The following is a 17,414-nucleotide window of genomic DNA, read 5'->3' on the forward strand; positions in this document are numbered from 1 at the left end:
AAGAGTTTGCCGGAAGCATCCCAGTGTATTCCATGTGTGCAGGCTCTATCCAGCTACCCCCAAACGGGCATTAGCAGGTCAGAGCATAATTATGTAGGTTGTTTACAGGCTACCTCGATTCTGCGGTAACAACTTTCATCTAACATACAGTGGTGCCTACTGCTCTCAGGTGCTCCCACAGTAGTGACTCCGGTTTCTAAGCTCCATTGTTTGAGCGTTCCTGTGAGCCTCTTCCATTCCTGCTCGGGCAAACTGCTCTCACTCTCTTGCTCGGTGAGAGATTTGGGAACCCCGTCCGGGTCATACAGAGGGACAGAGACATATAAATAAAGTTATGGAAATAGGAGTAGCTTACTGGGGGCGCTCCCGCGCGGACTCTCGGAACCTCAGGTGAGGCAATGGTACACCCGCCCCCTGGGTTAGATGAAGGGGCCTTTGGAGTTGTCTTGGTCTGCTCCTAGTCATCTGTTCGTGGGTCAATGGTAAGGAACCTGGAATGAAGCCTGGTGGCTTCCTGTCACCAGGTGGGCATTAAGTCTTGTCTTCCTCACCTGGAACAAGGTGATCTCTGACTCCAGGAATGTTGGTGTCCACTCAGCCGGTTGCCATTTGGTTCTGGTCACCATTTTGTCAGAGCAAACCTCACATTTGATTCTTGTCAAATTTGGTGATTCCTGACCTATCTATTTTGTCCACCTCCTAGAGTGGGTCTCTCAGAGGTCCTGCCTAGTTTTTCTCTTCTGCCTCTTGTTGCCTGCTTGGTTCCCTCCCCTTAGGCTTGGCAGACAGAATCATGGGCTACAGACCAAGCAAAAGTCTGAGCCGAGAGCTCCCCCTCCTCCAGTGCACTTTTTCTATTCTGGCAAAGGAAGTCCTGAAAAGGATGGAGGCTGGAACAGTCAGCAACTGAGTTCTAGGCACTACCTGGGACGGTTTAGGGGATCATGAATTGGTGGCAGAGGAGAGACAGGGGAGAGGGCTGAATCATTCTCTCTGACAGCCACTGTCCTGTTTCCAAGATTGTTTCTACAAATGGATGCATCCCAGCCTGTGTGGGTGTGTGGCATTGGGTGTGGCGGGTCCTGCGAGGGAGCGGCTCATACTTCTTAATGAAGCATGAGCTGTCCTGTGGGGTCTCACCATGGATCAGAACCTGATATGTCATGCCCATGCCCATGGTGCCTGTTGTGTCTACACCCCCTCTGCAGTGTCCACCAGGAAGAGCCCCAACCTTGCCCCCAATGCTTCCTGGGTGCCAGGCCCCCTAGTGGCCAGATCATGCCTCAGGTAAAGGACCTGCAAACCTCCAGGTATTTCCCAAACCTCTCAAGGACTGGATGGACTTTCTCTGCCCAGAGCCTCACCCCAGTGTGGAACCCTTCACTGCCCACAGGCTCCCCAGACAGCACAAGCCCACAGTGAGCCTGTGCCCCACCATCAGAGGTGGATTTGATTCTCAGTCAGACATACATGTTCCCGAACCTCCTCTCCCCACAAGGCTGCCCCGTGGTGTCCACCAGTGTCCCTAGCATTCCTGTGCCCCAGCCCCAAGCCTCGCATGAGTCAAACATGTCTGTGAGGAGACTTGGGCAATGGGAGGAGGGGATGAGTGGAGGGGACATGAGTTTTTGATATGCAGGAACGGGCGACGGCCGGAGGGAGCGGCCACCCCAGACAGGTGTTCTCCACACAAGGCTTTTTCCAGGTGGTTCTGGAAGGAGGGCAGGGAGGGTGCCAGGCAGAGGAGGAGAAAGCTGAGTAGAAGCTGGGCAGTGGGGTTGAAGTGGGAGTGGACAGAGGTGAAACCTGCACAGCCTGAGGATGGAACCGTCTTCCTGTCTTTGGAGCCTGCCTAGGTTTTGGGTGGCAAAACTGTGAACGTTGCTGCCCAGCTTAAATACACAACCTCAGACCAGGGAGAGAGCTCAGTGTCAGGGGACCGTGTGAAAAGACCCAAGTGCCTCCCTGGACACTGCCTGCCCCCTGGGCACCATCAGGTTTGGCTCTGGAGGATCCCATCCCGGCCCAGGGATGGCCCTGTAGCATTGGATCTGAGCCAGGTTCATCATTGGGCCATCTGTCCCTAGAGGCCATGTCAACAGTACGACTTCGTGGGTGACCCAGCCTGCCCTTACCAGAGTGACTTCAGGCTTTTTGGGTGTCGTTGTACAACCTTTCTTGGGAGCTACCGAGGCTTCCAGGAGGCTCCAGGGCAATGCATTTCTAGAAGATGCGACCAAATTCTATGGCAGGTCTCAACCATGACTGACGTTCCCTTCAGAGGTCCTTCGAAGCACCGTGCCAGGCCTGGGATGCCCCGGTGCAGGATGTTCTCCGTCCCTGAGGCTGTGTTGCTTCTGCAGGTGCAGAGAGCAGAAGTACAATTATGAAAGTCTGCCAACGACGTCCGTGATCATCGCGTTTTATAACGAAGCTTGGTCAACCCTAATTCGCAACGTTTACTGTGTCCTTGAGACGTCCCCAGACATCCTGCTGGAGGAGGTCATCCTGGTGGATGACTACAGCGATAGAGGTGCCCGGCCTCCCCTCTTCCCTCCCCTGGCCTCCCCTCCCCCCACCCCGCCCTCCCTTGACCCCCATCCTCCCCTCCCCTGCTCTTGCCTCTGAGCTCTGTCTGGTTCTCGCTGTGGACGGGTTCTGATTGAAGGCTGTGCTGGGCTGTTCTCTGCGAGGCTCTAGATAACAGTGATTTACAGGAGATAACAGGGAACGTCTCCTCGCAGTTGGGGTATGGCTGTAGAGGGCAGGTGTGGGAGCAGGTGTGGGGGACAGGTGTGGGGGATAGGTATGGGCTATAGGCATGGGGGAACAGGTGTAGAGGGCAGGTGTTGGGGGGTGGGTGTGAGAGAGAGGTCTTGGGGACAGAGGTGGGGGAGAGGTGTTGGGGGCCAACTGTGAGGGAGGGTGTGAGGGCAGGTGTGGAGGCAGGTGTGGGGGCCAGGGGTGGGGACAGGGGTGAACACTCGCCTTCTTTGGGGTGCTGTGCTCCCTGGGATGCCCCAGCCTTGCCCCTCCCCTCTCTCTCTCACTCCCACCTGTACTGAAGGGTGTCCAGGGGACTTGGGCAGCACCTAGTAGGGGGTCTCACCTCCCACCCTGCAGAAGAACAGTCACCTAGCCACACCTGGCTGCAGGGGGCGCTCAGGACTGTAGTCTCGCTTGTTTGTTCTGGGGGCCGCTGGGCGGTTCTCCGGGCTTGCTCCTGGCACTGTGCTCAGGGCTCACTCCTGGTGTGCTCAGAGGACCAGGTGGGGCGTTGGGATCACACATCTTAACCTGGGGGACTGATGTCTTTTGGGTGGTGGCCATGTACTCGGCTGGAAATCGTGGAGAGAGTATTCGGGGTCATTCAGCGTTGCCCATGACAGAGTGCAGGGCAGGTGAGCGTGAGGCAATGCCGATAGAGCCAGCTGGCACCAAGTCCTGACAGTCCTGAGACCTGGGCGTCTGGGTCCAAGGGGGGCACGTGGGAATGTTGCTGGTGGTTCTAGAGTTCTCCATCCCAGCCTTCCCTTGCCCGGGCAGGGCGGGAGTGAGCCGGCTGCCCCATTCTCCTCCCCAGAGCACCTGAAGGAGCGCCTGGAAGCCCACCTGCCCAAGGTGCACCTAATCCGCGCCACCAAGAGGGAGGGCCTGGTGTGCGCCCAGTTGCCCAGGGCTTCGGGGGCCAAGGGCGACATCCTCACCTTCCTGGACTGCCACTGCGAGTGCCACGAGGGCTGGCTGGAGCCGCTGCTGCAGAGGTGCGTGGGCGGTGCCCAGTGGGAACACGGGAGACCCAGCTCCGTGGGCCTCGGGCTCGGCCTGGGTGCCCCGTCCCCCAGTCTCAGGCCACGGCTCCATCCCTGGTCACATGATCAGGGACCCTGGTCTGGGAGCCTTCGAGGGCATCAGGCGCTGCTGTACCCACGGCTTACTGGTGCAGGGGAGTTGCTTTTACTGCCGCTGGTCAGGTGCCTGAGTCGAAAAGTGCTGCCTTGGGCAGAGAGGCCAAGAACAGGATGGTGTGGATCTTATCAGATCACAGCCCTAGGCAGCACATTTTGGTCGTCTTTCCTTCATGCTGGGCTGACTTTCCCAGGTCATCCAGTACCTGTGTTGCCTGGGGCTCCTCAAGTCTGAAGGGACCCACAGAAATGGTGATTCACAGTAATTTCCCTTGTGTATTTATTTATTATTTATTTTTTGCTTTTTTGGGTCGCACCCGGCAATGCACAGGGAGTCACTCCTGGCTCATGCACTCAGGAATTATTCCTGGTGGTGCTCAGGGTATTATATGGGATTCTGGGAATCAAACCCGGGTCAGCCGCGTGGAAGGCAAATGCCCTACCCACTGTGTTATGGCTCCAGCCCCTGCATTTTATTTTGGGGGGGGGGGATTTGTGTGTGTGAAGGGGCTTACCCGTGAGTGCTCAGGGCTTACTCTTGGCTCTGCTCAGGGATCACTCCTGGTGGTGTTCAGGGGACCACATGGGGTGCCGGGGATTGAACCAGGGCAGCCACCTGTCGGGCAGGCACCTTCCCTGGGGTCCTGTGTCTCTGGCCCCCACCTTCCTTAGCGTCACTAGGAAACCATGAGCAGAATCATGGACAGGAAGCAGATGGCCCTCGCCTGGGTTATTTTTTATCTTCTTACCCCTGTAGTCTTAAACTACGCTTTTAAGTATCATTCTTTGAAAGGGTTTTAAATGCAGGGGGGAGGGGAACCACTCCAGGCTGCCCTTCCCCCAGACCCACCTTACTCCCTCCACTTCCTCCCTCCTGATGCTGCATCACTATTGTCAGCTACCCCCAGATTCCTCTGGGTGGGCTGTGCCCCCATATGGCGTGGACAAGGATGCGGGGGGAGGGGTTCAGGGTCTGCGCAGCTGGCCTCTGGAGCACACGCACCCACTGTCTCCTCTCCCAGGCGTGGGTGTCCATCATCTGGCCCCCAGCCTCACCCTGCTGCTCTCTGCCCTCCCCATCTCTGTCCTCACCCACTCTGGCTCCCTTCATGGCTTCTTTCTCTTCCTCAGCTTCAAAGAGGGTCCCGGCAGCTGGACTCCCAGGGGCCCAGGCCAGTGCCAGGGGCTGAGAGCAGAGCCATCATCGTGTCTCGCTCTCCCTCTGAATCCCAGGCTGGAGGGTGGCATTGGGGACTGATGCCATGCAGGGTCCAGAAGCAGGGGACCTGAGGGCACACACTGGCCCTGAGTGGAGTGGGAGCGAGCACGGCTTGGATGGGGGGGCTGTTCCTGGTCACCCCGGTCCTGGCCACATCTGGGTGGTGTGCGTATGTGTGCGTGTGTGTGCGTGTGTGTGTGTGTGTGTGTGTGTGTGTGGTCACTGCAGGATCGGGGAGGAGGAGACGGTGGTGGTGTGCCCCGTGATCGACGTTATTGACTGGAACACTTTTGAGTACCTGGGCAACTCCGGAGAGCCTCAGATCGGTGGCTTTGACTGGCGGCTGGTGTTCACGTGGCACGTGGTCCCTGAGCGGGAGCGGAAGCGGATGCGGTCCCCCATTGATGTCATCAGGTCAGGACTGGCTGGGAGCGTAACACCCCCCCCCCCAACAACTGCAGCAGACGCCCGGGAGGAGGGCAGGGATGCTTCGCTGGGGCCCCACCTGGTTTTGTTCTAAAGCATCTGCTGATTATTTTTTTACTCTACACCCACCCCGCTCTAAGTGTGGGGTTCATATTCATTGGCCTATTTTGTTTATTTAAAAACAAAGGTGAGGGGGCTGGAGAGAGAGTTCAGTGGGTAGGGCGCTTGCCTTGCAGGAGTTTGCCCTGGGTTCGATCCCCCAGGCACCCTGTTATGGTTTCCCGAGCACCGCCAGGAGTGATTCCTGAGTGCAGAGCCAGAAGTTGCCCCCGAGCATTGCCGGGTGTGGTCCCAAAGCCAAAGCCAAAACAAGATAAATAAAAATAGGGTGAAGTATGTATCCTAAAATGTACTGCTCTGACCGTTCTTAAATATATAACTTGGGAGACTCAAGCACGCTTTTCCCTCGACCTCGCAGAATCTCTCCAACCGTCAGGCGGTGTGTGTCAACCCCAGCCCCTAACGGCTCCATGGCCTCTAACACACCCCCACAAAAACTTTCCCCCTTCCAGACGCCTCACGCGAATGAGGCCACCACGCTTTGTCCCTTCGCGTTTGCCTTCTTGCCGGTCCCGAGATGTTTGCCTTGGGAACCCATAATTCTGACTTGTGTCAACGTGGCCGGTTTTGTTGGCCCCTTCACCTCCGGTGGGTGTGTCCGCCTTCCAGGAGTTGTGTGCCATGCCCCGGGGAGGACTGATATCACAGGTGCCCTGCCCCCTGGACTGGTGCCAGTCTCCAGGGCCCGAGGTGGCTGGCTGCCACTTCCGGCTGTCCAAGTGGGCGTGGGGTTCTGGGTCAGGTGGCGACTCCATGGTGACGACTCTGAGCACTTAGTGGCAGGCCTCTGTGGGACTGAAGCCAGTTAGGGGATGGGTGAGGGCGCAGGGTGAGGGCGGCCGAGAGCCAGCGTTGGTCAGTGGGTGAGCCTGGGTCTGAGCCCGGCTGCTCGCGTTCTGTTTCATTTGTTTGGCTTAGTTTTCGGGCCACACTTGCTGAGGCTCGGGGTTACTCCTGGCTCTGCACTCAGGAATTACTCCTGGTGCCTCGTGGTGAGGGAGCTGGTGGGCACAGGATGGGGTGCAGGGACCAGGCATGTGTTAGGAGGCTCTGCAGACTTCCCCGTCAGAAATGCGGGCAAAGGAGAAGACGGAGGCTGAGACTGGGGGGTGGGGGGACCTCCGGGGCGGTGGGGGGATTTGGAGAACCTGATTGACATCTGGGAAAAAGGACGGATTGAGGGTGACACCCGGATTGCTGGAGTGGCCACTGGGGGGCCGCTGGCATTGCCCCTCACACAGCAGATTTAGAGACTGAGGCAGAGGAGGAGGGATCATGTGTCAGGTCACAGATGCAGCCTGTGATGTCGAGACATACTCCCTCCCCCCCAACTCCCTCCTCCAGTGCACACATATGAAGACATTTGCACAAACCCACACACATGCACACATGCAGCAGCTTCATGGTCAGTTGCCTGCCCCTCCCACAGTCTCATCTCAGTTTTTTTTAAATGTAGGAGTACTGCTATTTATTCAGCCACTGATTAGCTGATTGAATTGTGCATGAACTCCACACATCATCTCAGCTTTCTTGCATGTTTCAGTCACCATGTTCCCTAATCTTATACCCTAAAGCCATGTGAATGTGCTCTCATGCTGGCACCCCTCCCTCCCTCCCTTTTCCCTCCTTCCCTCCCCCACTCCTTCCTTCCTTCCTTCCTTCCTTCCTTCCTTCCTTCCTTCCTTCCTTCCCTCCCTCCCTCCCTCACTCCCTCCCTTTTTTCTTACCCTCCCTCCCTCCCTCTTTCCTTCCTTCCTTCCTTCCTTCCTTCCTTCCTTCCTTCCTTCCTTCCTTCCTTCCTCCGTCTCTCTCTCCCTCCCTCTTTCTCTCCCTCCCTCCTTCTCTCCCTCCCTCCTTCTCTCCCTCCCTTTTCTCTCTCTTCTCTCCCTTCCTTGGTCTTCCCTCCCTCCTGTTCTTCCATCCCCCACCAAGGAGTCCCACTGACCTTTCCCGTGTACTCTGAGCCTGCAGTGCTGGGAGGGCCCCCCAGTGCCACCACAGGGACCCGGCTGCCACCAGTTTCCCACACCCACATCTGCACTCTGGGGTGCTTCCCTTCCAGCTTTCGACCTGAGCCACCTCTGGGGGCCGGGGAAGATGCCATGCCTGCTCAGTGGGGTTGGGGGAATCGAGGGCTTCAGGAAAATGTGCTAGAATCATCTTTCTTGGCCTCCAGCAGACCCCAGCTGCATCTGTGAGTGCCTGGGCTCTGCTGTGGGACCACCACCAACGCCCACCCCGCCACCCTCCCAGCCATGTGCTCTCTCCGCCCTCTCTCCGGGTCCATCTGCAGCTGCCGGGGTCCTCTCATGCTTAGACTTTGCCCATGCTGAGGCCTTCCCAGCACCGTTCATTCCTCTGTACTGGACACGCCCCGGGCCTGTACCCTCTCCGCCCTGGAAAAAGCTGTCCCTGCCCTTGACCCCTCGAGAGCACATGCACCACACCAGTTCTGTGATTATTTGGAGGGGTCTGGGAGCTTCCCCAGCTAGGACTCCCAGCAGAGCCCCTTCACCACCAGTGCTCCCAGACTGATGAAGGCAGATCAGGCCTGGGTAAGGGTTCCTGCGGCCGGCACTGAGACGCAGGTGTTGCAACTCTTCCAGGTCCCCGACAATGGCTGGTGGGCTGTTTGCTGTGAGTAAGAAATATTTTCAGTATCTGGGGTCTTATGATACAGGAATGGAAGTTTGGGGCGGAGAAAACCTCGAATTCTCCTTTTGGGTCTGTCTCTCTTTCTGTAGCCGTGCTTGTCTGTCTCTCTCTCTCTCTTTCTCTCTCTCTCTCTCTCTCTCTCTCTCTCTCTCTCTCTCTCTCTCTCTCTCTCTCTCTCTCTCTCTCTCTCCATGCCTCTGTCTCTCTGGATTTCATGAAAACCTGTTGGGCTTTCCCCCGCCTTGGCCTTTTGTCCAGTGTCCTGAGAGTGGACACGTGGACAGCCTATATATGTGCTTCTCTCATCTGACCTTCTCACAGAACGTGCTTTTAACTAGAAAAGCAGGAGGCAGGGAAGGAACCTCCTAGGTCCCCTGGTTCTTTTCTTTCCCTCTGCTGCCCTGGGCCGAGGTTGGCCCCAGACACAGCATCCTGCCTCCTGGTCCACCTTTGGTCGCCAGGCTTGCTGAGTCTTTAGGAAGTCACCTCTATATGTATGTAGCAGGGTGACTTTCAGAGTCTGACACCGAGAAGGATTCTCTGGAGAGCTTGTTAAAGGGGTCAGGTTCAGTGGCTGGACGTGCAGGCAGGAGCAAGAGTCACATTCTAAACGAGTGAACCCCCTGAGGCCGCCCTCTGCCCTCAGAATCCCCGAGTGACAGTTCTGTGAGAACCCCCGCCATTTCCGTGGGATTCCCAATGAACTTGTGTCTGGCATATTACATTTCAAGACCATATGCCATTGGTCATGCTTTTTGATGATGTTAAAATTTTCTGTTTAATTTTTTTTTTGGCTTTTTGGGTCACACCCTGCGATGCTCAGGAGTTCCTCCTGTCTCTGTGCTCAGAAATTACTCCTGGCGGTGCTTGGGGGACCATATGGGATGCTGGGAATCAAACTTGGGTCAGCCGCGTGCAAGGCAAACGCCCTACCCACTGTGCTATCGCTCTAGCCCCTCTGTTTAATTTTTGTGAGAAATTTTTTCATCTTTTCTGCTTGCTTGTTTTGTTTTGGAGCCACACACGGTGGTGCTCAGGGGATACACCGGGCTCTACCCTCAGAGATGACTCCTATTTGTGCTCGGGGGACCATATGGGATGCCGCGGATTGAATCTGGGTTGGCCGCATGCCAGGCAGTATGCTCTTCTCGCTGTACTAGTGTTCTGGCCCCTGGAATTTTTTTTTTTAAGTAATAGAACATCCCAGCTTTGCATAAAGAGTGAACCAAATAGAAATTTTATCTTCCACCAGGGCTTTCCTTCTCCCATCGTAAGGTACTCTCCTTTTGGGTCTTTTTTTTCAAAAAAATTTTTCTTTTTGAATTTGGTTGAAACCCAAACTCAGGGCTCATTCCTGGCGGTGCTCAGGGGACGGTCGGAGCTGCCAGAAACTGAACCTGGGTCAGGTACATGCAAGGCAGGTGCCCAACCCCATTGTACTCTGTCTCCAGCGCTTCAGCTGCTTTTCTGGATGGTTCATCCTGGGGGCCAGTGGTGGGGTGTGGTGGTTCACACCCCTCTGCCCTTGCATGAGTCTACCTTGTTGGGTTTTGAGGTGCGCTTTTAATGGTCTTTCTGCCTCTCCTCCAGGTGCCAGGCTGCTCTTCCTGTGTCTGGCAGTTCCTCTTTCTCCCTTCCCAACTTCTCTCCTTCCTAGCTGCTTTCCTCTCTTCTCTGGCTAGGAGATCAGGTAATCCGCCCGTGTGGACTGTCACCCACCCACGGGCTCCTGGCCGGGCCCACTCTGGGCCCTGTGAGCCCCGCGCATGAGCAAGCAGTGCATGGGCTTGTGGTCTTGGTTCTGGTGGCTAGACCTTGGGGCCGCTCCCTTGTTCTTTGGCTGCGCTCTGGAGCCCGCGTGTGCATGGGGGTGGGTGAGGCGGGGATGGGCGGTGGGGTGAGGAGTGGGGTGGGGGGGGGTCGCCTGTTTCATGGCCTGGAGGGTGGGGTCTCGGCAGTGTCTCTTTGGGTGATGCTTGGTGCCCGGCCTCTGTACTCAAGGGACAGCCGTGCTGATGGACCCACTCCCCTCACCCAGCCACTCCGCTGCCCTGCAGATCTGGCAGTGCGGCGGGACCCTGGAGACGCACCCCTGCTCACACGTCGGCCACGTCTTCCCCAAGCAAGCTCCCTACTCACGCAAAAAGGCTCTGGCCAACAGTGTCCGCGCTGCCGAAGTGTGGCTGGATGAGTTCAAGGAGCTCTTCTACCACCGCAACCCCCACGCACGCCTGGTGAGCTCCTCCCGCCCGCCCCGTCTGCCTTCACCCCTGCAGGCCTCCTCAGTACCAACCCCCCCTTCCTCCTCCCTCCTCCCTGCACCCTCCATGCCCGCACATCCACTTCTGGAGGGAGAAGCTGCGGTGGGCCTTGGTGAGGCCAGTGGGGGACTGCTTGATTCCTCCATGGTTGTGATAACCCTCTGCTGATGTCTCTTGATGCCCACCCGGCCTTGAGGATCACAGCCAGCAGCTCATGCTGCCCACCCCAGGTTGGGGGACCCTGAGCTTGTTGCTTCTAGGAAAATCAGGGCTGGGTTTCAGCTACCTTCAGCCACTGCATGTTCTTCAGATCGTGGGTATTTCTGTCGTGGAGGGGAGGTCAGGCCCCATGCCATGGTCGCCAGGGCCTCTTCCTGGCTGTGCACTCAGGGATCATGCCTGGTGATTTTTTTTCTGGGAACCAAATGAGGTGGCAGGGACCAGGGCAGGGTGGCCAACTGCCAGGCAAGCGCCCTGCCCTTTGCACGAGCTCTCTGGTTCCTGTTTACTTTTGACCCCCACCTGGAGGTGCTTGGCGTCTACCCTTGACTCAGTGCTGGGGGTTCCCTGCCGTGCCGGGACTTGGACCTGGGCCTCCTGTATGTGCTCTTCACCATTGAGCTATCTCTTCAACACAGAGTATGTGTGTGTGTGTGTGTGTGTGTGTGTGTGTGTGTGTGTGTGTGGTGCCGGGGATGGGTCATGCATATGTGCGCTATCTCATCTCATCCCAGCCCCGTCTCTTGGCTTTGCATGCGTGTCTACCTCAGCCAGCCTTCCTCAATCTGTCCCATTGAAGAAGTGCTGTGTGTCCAGGGATGCCCACAGGGCCGGGGCTTTGGGGCTCCCGTCATGTCCTAGGTGCTTCATGACCATCGAGGTGCACTGGGTCTCCCCATGCTGGAGCTGGGCAACAGGGAACCCTGTGTGTGTGTGTGCGCGCGCATGTGTGTGTGTGGGGACGGGGGGTGGTACCCAGGCTGCCACAGCTCTCTCCCTGGGCACCCACCCACATCTGCACAGCTAGGGCTTGGGGGCATCATCACGCCCCAGGACTGGGGTGGGGTGGAGTGGGGGACTGTGGAGGACCTTCAGGCTGACCGCATGGACCCCCCTTAGGAGTCCTTTGGCGACGTGACCGAGAGGCAGCAGCTCCGTGAGAAGCTCAAGTGTAAGGACTTCAGGTGGTTCCTGGAGAACGTGTATCCTGAGCTGCACGTGCCCGAGGACCGGCCCGGCTGCTTCGGGATGGTGAGAGGGCTGCGCCTGGGGGGGCTGCCGGAAGGGTCCCCGGGCCCTGCATGGGGCAGGTCCTCGATGGGGTCCCTTGGGCTCCCCAGCCCCGGCTCTCCCCTGTTGTATCCCCTGCTCTTCCCTCCCCCGGCTGGGTTTGGCTCTCAGCTTGCTCACGTGGGAGCATGTGAACGAGAGTCAGGTTCTGCCTGTGATTTTGTGCAAGAGGAGACTGAGGCTTGCCTGGACTCTCCACACCACCTCTACCCATCACATCACTTCACACCCGAGTCTCAGTGTCTGGGCCAGTCAGTCATTCCCACCTCAGGGGTCCTTGGGGACCGGAGGGGGGGGGGGGATAGAGGAGGATGGGGCAGGAAAAGGAGAGTCACTTCTATTGTTCACCAAAAGAAAGAGAAAATAAATCTTTGGGAGGGGGGTGCAGAGAGATAGTCCCGGGGTTAAGGTTAAGCTTTGCCCTCTGTGTGGCCAACACTAGTTTGATCCCCGGTGCCAGACGTGGTCCCCTGAACACCGTCAGGAGTGGCCCTTGAGTACCTCGAAGTATGGCCTAAATACCTGTTTCCCACCCCCCCAACCCCTGCACACAAATGGGAAGTATTTGGGCTGTGGGGGTTGGGGTTGGGCTTCACCCGGTGGTGCTCAGGGGTCTCTCATGATGGTGTTGGCGTCAGACTGGGGCTTGGTTGCCTGCCTGGAAAGTGCCCTCACCCCCCAGACCCTCTCCAGCCCCAGTGCGATTCACTCTGGAGAGAAAATACGCCAAGGTAGAGACGCCCCTCTCCTGGGCTGCACGGCTGGGCGACGCTGCTTCCCCCATTCTGGAAGCCCTTTGGTCAGCGCCCAGCAGGCTCTGAATACGTTCAAATCCTTGGCCACTGTGAAGTGTCCAGGTCTCCCGAGGTGCCGAGAGGATCAGGAGGCCGTCGTGGGCTGCCTGCCCCAGGGAGTGTGTCACTCTTGCTCGCCCTGCCTCTGTCTCCTGCATCCCCACCCCACCCCGTCCCACTGCATTTCTCTTTTGTCCAAGCGCAGCCCTGGAGGGGATGATGGGGCATGATGCTCTTCAGGCCTTTGCACGTGACCAAACTGGACACTATCCCCAGCACCCCATAGGATTCCCCACCAAGCACCACCAGGTGTGATCTCTGAGCACAGAGCCAGAAGTAAGCCCTGAGCATTGCTAGATGTTATGGTTCCCTCCTTCCCCCCCAAAAAAAAATCCAAAATGAATAAATTAATAATAGGTAAAAATATCAGAAGCTCTTATTTATTTGTTTCTTTTTGGTGTGGGGGCCATGCCTGGCAGTGCTCAGGGATTTACTCCAGGCTCTGCGCTCAGTGATCACTCTTGGCGGTGCTCAGGAGGTCCTGTGGGGTGCTGGGGTTTGTCCATGTGCAAGGCCAGCCATCTGACCTGCTGTACTATTGCTCAGGTCCCAGAAGCTCTTACTTTTGGGCCTGGTTCTTGTGCCGGGCCCTCCTCACTCCCTGTTTCTCCTCCCAGAGCATCCTGGGTTGACTCAGTTGTGTGTAAACCTGAACTGGAAACTCCCCTTATGTTTCTTGGTAGCTCCAGAATAAAGGACTGCAAGGACTCTGCTTTGACTATAATCCTCCTGATGAAAACCAGATTGTGGGGCACCAGGTCATTCTGTACACCTGTCACGGCCTGGGCCAGAACCAGGTAGGTGACGCTTCTCTCTGGAAAAAGGAAGCAGGGGGCCCTGGATTCAAGGTCTTGGGAGCCTCTTAAAGAGGGAAATTGGAGAAAATCTATGTGTGTTATTGTTTTTTAATTTTTTTTTGTTTATTGAATCACTGTGGTATACAGTTACAGGCTTTCATGATTGAGTTTCAGTCATACAATGATCAAACACCCATCCCTCCGCCAGTGCTCACTTTCCACCACCAATGTTCCCAGTGTCCCTCCTGCCTCCCCCATCCCCTGCCTCTATGGCAGACAATTTCCTTCTTACTCTCTCTCTGCTTTTGGGCATTATGGTTTGCAGTACAGATACTGAGAGGCCATTATGTTTGGTCCTTTATCTACTTTCAGCACATCTGTGTGTGTTTTTTAAAAAGTGAATATTTGACCTCTTCAATTTATAAAGGTAATAGAGACTCATTGTAAAATATTTGAGAAATAGAAAGTGAAGCAAGTGTGCCCGAGAGGAACTGGAGAAACGCCTTAGGATGAAGATGAGTTTCTTGTCCCTCTTTCTCCTATGCACAGACTCTGGCTTCTGTTTTTTAACTAATTGTCATCATTGTATGTTTATGGTTTATATTTGATGATTTCCTCTTGCATGATCCATGCATGCTCAGATGTCTTTTTTGGGAATATTGTGCCTTTTGGCCTCTTGGTGGTTCACATCATGTAGTTTTTTGTTTGTTTTTGAGTCATACCTGGGGTTACTCAGGGGTTACTCCTGGCTCTGTACTCAGGAATCACTCCTGGCAGTGCTCAGGGGACCATATGGGATGCCAGGGATTGAACTCAGGTCAGCAAGGCTAACACCCTCTCCACTGTATTATCCCTCTGGCCCTGCACCATGTAATTCTGGAGCGGTGAGATGAACTGATTCTCTGCCTGCAAAGGTAATACAGACTCATTGTAGAACATCTGGGAAATAGAAAACAGATCAAGCAGTGCCCGATAGGACCCAGAGAAACCCGTTTGTGCAGTTATGACTAACCGTGCACCAATACCTACAGTTAGAGGAAGAAAAAGGAAAACCCTGCAGATCTGGGTCGGCTCAGGAGGGCACCTACTTGGCCGGAGAGGCTCGATTCCAGCACCCTGTCTCCCTGTGTGACCCAGGCCTGCCCTCTCCCTGGCAGTGCAGTTCCTGCCTGCACAGGACATTTTAGTGATTCCACGGTACCATTGCCTTGGATTAAACTCCCTCAAGTTTGCCGGGAAGAGGCAGAAAAGCCCAGAGAAGAGAAAGGGCAGCTCAGGCCTCAGAGTTGCCCACTCGGCTACTGAAACCGTCCATTTTCTGGCCAGCTCAAGGGTAGGGACAGCGTGGGGTCTCAAACACCCAGGGAAGAAGCAGAGCATGAGAAGGGGGCCTTGGGGAACTCTGGCCAGGCACTCACAGACCCTCAAGACTGGACACTCAGGCTCTCTGCCTGGCCCCTGCTCTCTGATGCCGCCTGGTGTCTGTCCATTCCTCCATGGCCGACAGTAACCGCTGCCCACGGACGGCTCCTTTGCAGTTCTTCGAGTATACATCCCAGAAGGAGATCCGCTAGAACACCCACCAACCTGAGGGGTGCGTGGAGGTGGAGGCGGGCGGGGAGAGCCTGGTCATGGAGCTCTGCCAGGACCCGGTCCCCGAGAACCACTACTTCCTCCTGCGCCCGGTGAGTGGGCAGTGTCATCTGTGCTGTCAGTCTTGGAGCTGTAGTAGACCCCGGGAGTCTCAGGGAGGAGCCGGCCCCAGGCATGCTGGGATAAGGGACATGCTGGGAATGGGGGTGGGGTGGGATGGGGAACTGTTGGGGCCTTTGTCTTGCAGGATCCCTAATGCTTGGCCTGTCTTCTCTTGTTCACTTGGAGTTGCTGGGTTCTGGGCGGGGCTTGGGACTGACCTGGTGGCTGCTGCTGCTGCTGCTGGAATGGGGTCTCCTTAGAGCAGCTGTGAGGGCAGATCCTGTGGGGGGAGAGTTGGGGTGGTGGGGAAACTTTTACTTCTGTAAATCTCACCCCAATCTTCCCCAGCTCTGGAATCAGGGGGAGCGGAAGGGGAGATGGTTACAGGGGTCACCAAAGCACACACCCAGCCCTGGATTTATCCCACGTGGCCCCTCCTGAGCTTCACCATTTGCAGCCCTGGAGGTCCCGACCATCACTGGGATGGCCCTGGTGGCCCCCAGCATTGCAGGACCTAAGCATCACCTCCTCAGTTCTTAGCATTCAAGCAGATGGCCTGCTTGGCCCAAATCCCCAGGGTTTTCTATCCCAAGAGTGCTCTGGAGGACCCCCTCCAGTAAATAAATAACTTAAGAGGTGAACCAAATAAAACGAGGGCAGTACCCATAGCTTTGTCCAACTCTAGGAAGGACTCGGTGGATAGCCGGCAGCTTCCTTGGAAGCTGTCAAGCCCAGGCAGGGGCGCTGAGTGGTCACTTGTAGCACAGGGCCAGGCAGGGATTTACTAAGGTGCTTGTCCTGTGGGCAGCCATCCCTGGTTCAATCCCTGGCACCACCTCTGGTACCCAGGCCCCTGTAGAAGTGACCCCTGAGGACCCGAGCATCCCACCCCCCATAGAAATGTTCCTTGCAGTGTACACTACTCCTGCTGGGGTCTGTTCTCCATCACCGTGGATTTGGAGCGGGCAGTGGATGCAGGCCCAAGAGGCACTAGGTCCCTCATGCTGTGACCCCCTCTGCTGTGGACCCTGAGGAGATTTGTAATTCGGCTGTAGCTTTGGCTCATTCAAGCACGGTTTGAGCACTGAAGAGGAGACAAGTAATAACAATATAAAAGGAAAAAAAAAACCAAAAAAAAACAAAAAACCTGTCCTCTTTCCTTGGATTCATTCTCAGCCTGGCCCCAGGGATGGGAAGATTCTTCTGTCATACTTACAAAGGGTTCATTCTATGTATGAGAAGAAAGTAGAGGACCTTTTCTGGTAGAAAAATGTTACAGTTAGGAATGAGAGGTGGAGTCTGGAAGGATGATGATTCTTGGGTCAGAGGGAGACTGTATGACAGGCTGTACCTCTGTGCCCCAGACCTTCTGGGTTTCTTCACCCAGTGCAGACATTTCTATATATATATTTCTGAAAGGACAAAAAAAAAAAAAGATCCACAGGCTCAAGAACACATTTTTTAAAAAATAATTTTCAAATTTTATTTTTATTGTTTGGGGGCCACACCTGGCGATGCTCAGGGGTTACTCCTGGCTCTGCAATCAGGAACGACTCCTGGCAGTGCTTGGGGGACCATATGGGATGCCAGGGATCGAACCCGGTTCAGCCGTGTGCAAGGCAAATGCCCTACCTGCTGTACTATTGCTCCAGCCCTGCAAGAACACATTTTCAGGAAAAATTCTTTGAGCAATCACTTGTCATTCTCTGAAATTGCCTGTGATCTTTCCTAGGATGGTTCTTTGTTTCACGAACAGTCGAAGGAATGTGTTCAGGCCGAGAAGGAATCCAACGACAAGTTTCTCCCACTCTTATGGGACTGCACCCTCTCAAGCCGTCAGCAGTGGTTCTTCCAGGAACAGATGCTATGACCATGCGGGAGCACACCGGAAGTGAGGGCCCTAGCCCCTGGGCCCAGCAGAGAGGGGCCGGGCTCCCGGACAGAGCGCCCACTCAGCTGCCTGCCTCCGATGCTGAAGGTTAAGGTGGGGTGGGATTCGGTGCATAATGTGAATGCACTTGGTACTGGTTTGGAAACATTTGCCATCGTTCCCAATTACCCCCGTTTTCAAAGGGTAACCATCAAATGTTCACTTGTGGTTTTCAGGGAATTAAAATTTTCAAATATTTTTCTATTATTTTTTTCCTATTGTGTTGTTTTATTTCCTCTAGAAAAGAGGTATATAATTC

General features: G+C 55.7%; 1 pseudogene; it reads left to right on the forward strand.

Moving 5' to 3' along the window:
- The first annotated feature begins 2,092 nt into the window (after positions 1-2,092).
- On the forward strand, positions 2,093-17,095 carry LOC130026616 (polypeptide N-acetylgalactosaminyltransferase 12-like; annotated as a pseudogene).
- Positions 17,096-17,414: the final 319 nt, after the last annotated feature.

The sequence above is a fragment of the Sorex fumeus genome, unplaced genomic scaffold, assembly GCF_029834395.1.
Source record: "Sorex fumeus unplaced genomic scaffold, SorFum_2.1 ptg000034l, whole genome shotgun sequence".
Lineage (NCBI taxonomy): Eukaryota > Metazoa > Chordata > Mammalia > Eulipotyphla > Soricidae > Sorex > Sorex fumeus.